The following is a 4,982-nucleotide window of genomic DNA, read 5'->3' as shown; positions in this document are numbered from 1 at the left end:
CATTTAGTCCTTCAAGCTTTTCATCACCATCTGCATCTGCATTTAAAACCAATACAAAAATGAATAATAAGATAATTATATGCATATTGCCCACCCCCTCCAAAAAAATTTAAAATAACATAAATCAATAAAAAGCCATGGTATTACTGCAAGAATTTCTAAAGCAATGGAAAGGGAATCTATGAACCATGGATATTATACCATTGTACATTTAAATAGGAAGGTGGAGCGTCTAAGTGCTTCATAACATTCAGGGACACTTTTGCCCAAAGCAACTTAAGGTGTTGCACAAACACACATTCATGTTAGCAGTAGGTGTGGTCCCTGGGTATTAAACCCATCACCTTGGTTTCATGAACACAATAACCTTAGTTTCATTACCACCAGTTACTGTACCTGCACAGCTAGAGGGACTTTCAATGTTTTTGGTTATATGATAGACAAGCTAACTGCTCATAGACGACCCCAACAGTTTAGGGTTTGCTTCCTTACTGTTCTGGGCACTAGAGGAATTCGGTTTAAGGGTTTTGTGTGTGCGCTCCCTCACTGATCTGAACTAACGGTAGAGTTTGCAAAGTTCTCCTGTCTGAAAGTGACAGACGCTGTGGTCGGGCCCTCGTTGAAACTCACTGTGGAGTCAGCAGAAGGGTTTGTGGGTAATTCAGCGGTGGAGTATGTGGGGTCATCAGAGAGGACGGTGGGTAATTGAGCGGTGGCGTATGTGGGCTCATCAGAGAGGACGGTGGGTAATTGAGCAGTGGCGTATACAGTGCTGGATCCAGGACGAGCAACATTAATCTCTTCATACGTGCAGTCAAGGTGAGGAGCCTGATGGGTAAAAATAGTGGTCAGCCTACAGAGACTTTGCAGATAGTTTGTTGAAATTCAAGTTCAGTCTTTCTAATTGTTCTCTGAACATCACCTTAACCAAACAAAACCCCTAACCCTGACCCTAGTCATAAATTGTAGTTCAAAACACACTTTCAACAGATAGTGTGTTTATAATCTGAGCATCTGAAGATAGTCAATAGGGGACCATCCAAATGAAGTGTGACAAAAAAAGAACAACCAACAAAGAAGGATAATTGAGCTGTGGCACATACAGTGCTGGGTCCAGGATGTGCAGCTGGGTTGTCATTAATCTCTTCATACGTGCGGTCCGGGTGAGGAGCCTGATTGGTAGAAACAGCGAAGAACAACAGAGAAGGAAGTGTGGAATATAATGGGGATAATGAGTGTATATCAGCTTAGGCAGACAATGACAGTGAAATGTGTCTCCATCTCAATCTCTCACCTGACTGTTGCTTCTGCTGTTTGGATCATCAAATGAAAGTTCTGTGTGTGATACAAAGGATAATTGTTTTCAAAAAAATGCAATCAATTAACAGACACAGCTTCCATGTGAAAATATTAAGACTCTTAAGACTCTAATGAAGTAATACTGAGCCTCTTATGGCCCACATTAAGCAACAGCCTGTGTGTTTCGGACGCACACTGAGGCGTGAATGATTAGTATTGTGTTTGTGTGTCTGTGTGTGTGTGCGTGCGTGTGTGTGTGTGTGAGCATGTGAGTGTGTGCGTGGGTGTGTGTGTGTGTGTGTGTGTGTGAGCGTTTGAGTGTGTGTGTGTGTGTGTGTGTGTTTGTGTGTGTGTGTGCGTGTGTGTGTGTGTGTGTGTGTGTTTACTGTATGTATGTATGTATGTATGTATGTATGTATGTATGTATGTATGTATGTATGTTTGTGTGTGTGTAAGACAGAGAGAGAGAGAGACAGAGAGAAAGTGAGAGAGAGAGAGAGAGAGTGAGAGAGAGAGAGAGAGAGTGTGTGATCTGTGTATCTGCTTGTCTGCTCATGTGAGGGCACCGGCTGTACCTTACCTGGTGTCTTGTTTCTCCTGTGCCTGTAGAACATAAAGACTACAACTCCCATCACCACCACCACCACCACCACAGCCAGAGACACAGGGAGGATTGTGGGCTCTATGGACACTATGGCACTATGAGATTCTTCTGAATAAAGAGTGTGTTACAAATAAAATTAATTATTATTATTATTATTGCTAGCAAAAGACACACAATATGTGTAGATTTGATATAACCTTGGTTCACTGAGTGAGAGACTTTCTCTCATTGTAAGTATATGCATATTTATGTGTAACTTGGGGGAGAATGTCTCGAATCAACACATAAAAAGAGACAGATTTTTCATACAGATAAGCAACACTGTGGTCTTCACCACCATTCCCGTGTTCAAAGGCCCAAAATAAGACAGATGAACTTGTGTCATGCCACATGTCACTCAAGCAGTTTACTTTGTGTGGATTTGAGACTTGGCGCCTCATTTACTAACAGGATTGCGCCCATTTCAGGCGTAAAATAGTGGTTAAAAACATAAAACCGTATTTACAAAGGCGGCGCAATTTAGATTACCGCTGCTGGGAGGGTATAAAGGAAAGTGGGTGTTCGTCGCACAGACATGGGAGGAGATGCATAAAGTGCGCCTAATTATGTATTAGTAACAAAACAAGAGGTGTTTCAGCATGACATATCAGCTGCTAAATGAAAACTATGTGCCTGCGAGAAATAAAAAAAATACGAACATCAGAACTGTTATTTTTTTTTTTTATGTTTATATTTGATATAGCATTTAATATAGGCATATACAAAATTGTCCCACCAGCTAGCTGTTCGGCCACGCTTTACCCAGAATCGCCGCTCATTGTATGTTTTTACTTTAAATCGTATTTTCACCCATATTTCAAGCACACCGAGTAAAGTGCTCGCTTTCTGCGCAGGAGTAACGCGTATCTATTCAGGAAAAGTACTTGTACTCGAAGTACACTAACTAAACTAAGTAAATTGTAGAGACAGAGCAGCATATTCATTTCACCGTCCATGTTTATTTTGACGTTGTAACCTCAGTTTTCAAATGTATCTGCCTAGGGCAGCATTTTTGAAAAGCATGGTTTTCAGTGTTCAGGAATACGCCGTTTTAAAGTAGGCTAAGGGGTGTCGTGTATTCCTACCAGACTATTTAACGGGCTACTATGGAGCAGTTAACCTGGCTATTAACTATCCTAGCTACCTCTAGCTTAGGGAACCATCTTAACAGTTTGCAGTTGCCTGTGTGTGATTAACTCATGTTAATATGTGTGAATATGAACTTGTGAACATAAACTCGTTAACATGAAGCTGCACAGGCACCCTGAGGGGTAACTGTCGGCAGAGAAAACGTATGGCCCAGAGATACCGTATTGAAACCGGAAGTGGGTGATTTACTCCGTTTGATTGGCTAATAACAGGACCTTTACTTTTTCGTTGAGAAATTATGTTGATCGCCTGACTTTTAAACGATCGTTTATATGGCTTATACGGCTCAATACTCATTTGACTTGTTAACCGAACTTTTACGAAGTCATACAACTAAACACACAAGTGACTTGTTAATCGAACTTTTACGAAGCTATATGAACAAACACAAAGCTAGCGTGCTAATCAAAATTCCGGGACGTCAGAGGCAATGTCGACATCTTACATCTGACAGCGGGCTTACCAAACACCATATAGTACAGAGCTAGGTCAATTAGCTCACGTAAAATACTGTAATTTAAGATAACCAATACCCTAATTTTCCCCAAAAACCATCGATTGTGTGTGTGAGAGTGCTAGCTTGAGCTAACCGACACACCGTATAGCTACCTTGAGCTGCCCAAACACTGTATAGCTAGCTAGGTCAATTAGCTCACCTAAGATACTGTAATTTAAGCTAACCAAATACCTCCTTTCCCCCAAAACCCATTGATTGTGTGTGTTTGTGATGTGTAACATATATCCTTTATCAGTCATTCAAGTTATTTACGTTTATTTACCGCTAGCGATTACACCGACACAAGTGTAATTCAATTGCTAGCTAGCTAGCTAGGTAAATTAGCTCGTGTAAGATACTGTAATTTTTAGCTTACCTATTACCTAATTATCACCCAAAAAACATTGATTACGTGTGTTTGTGATGTGTAACATATATCCTTTATCAGTCATTCAAGTTATTAACGTTTATTTACCGCTAGCGATTTCACCAACACAAGTGTAATTCAATCGCTATTAATGTTGAACTTGACCTCTAACAACGTGACACAACATTAAAAGTCAGGCATAGACATGGTTCCTTAAGAATAAAACAAAGGTCCTTGTCCATTTCTGTTCAGGTCATGTGACAAGTTTTATCCAACCAGAGACCGGAGTAAAGTGACGACGTCCGGTTTCAATACGGTATCTCTGGTCAACACGTTTTCTCTGCCGACAGTAACCATATCAACCCAGAAACTCAATGTTCGCTGAAAAGTTTAATTTACCAAAATCAAGTCTTGAATTCAAAGTGATCACAACTTTTAATGTGGACGGAAGGGCTAAACTGAGAAATATTTATGAGTTTCTATATTTACCCGGGTTAGTTTGCTGTACACTGGTGAACCAAAGCTCTAATTCTAATTTTAGCTCATCATCCATGGTGGAACACGCAGGCTCTTTCTTCCCTATTTTAGCGGAGCGCTAAATAACACTAATGGGCGGTGTTAGGCGCAGATGACGCGACGAGGTTTCTTGTTTGATAAATAGGATGCAAAATACCGTGCGCTATATGCGGTTTGGCAAAGGCGCTGATTGCGCCGCAGTAGTAATGTTAGTAAATGAGGCCCTTGGTGTCTAAAAGGCCAATCACCATGTTTATAAACACATGTCCTTATGACATGTCCTGTCCTTATGACTAACACTAGCTACATGCTGTCCTTATGACTAACACTAGCTACATGCAGTTATTATGGCTAACACTATCTACATTTTGTCCGTATGGCTAACACTAGCTACATGCTGTCCGTATGGCTAACACTAGCTACATACTGTCCTTATGACTAACAGTAGCTACATACTGTCCTTATGACTAACGCTAGCTACATGCTGTCCTTATGGCTAACGCTAGCTACAT

The 4,982-nt window shown here is 40.8% G+C and overlaps 1 long non-coding RNA gene across 1 annotated transcript; it reads right to left on the bottom strand.

The window, feature by feature from the left end:
- Positions 1-1,102: 1,102 nt before the first annotated feature.
- Positions 1,103-2,184, bottom strand: LOC116219002. Its single transcript, XR_004163068.2, has 3 exons — positions 1,880-2,184; positions 1,295-1,335; positions 1,103-1,172 (listed from the first exon to the last, which is right to left on the bottom strand). It is a non-coding gene; the product is annotated as an uncharacterized LOC116219002 (long non-coding RNA).
- Between the last annotated feature and the right edge of the window lie 2,798 nt (positions 2,185-4,982).

This window comes from Clupea harengus, chromosome 24, assembly GCF_900700415.2.
Source record: "Clupea harengus chromosome 24, Ch_v2.0.2, whole genome shotgun sequence".
NCBI lineage: Eukaryota > Metazoa > Chordata > Actinopteri > Clupeiformes > Clupeidae > Clupea > Clupea harengus.
The sequence above is the reverse complement of the archived record's forward strand: the minus strand, read 5'-3'. Positions and strand labels throughout refer to the sequence as shown.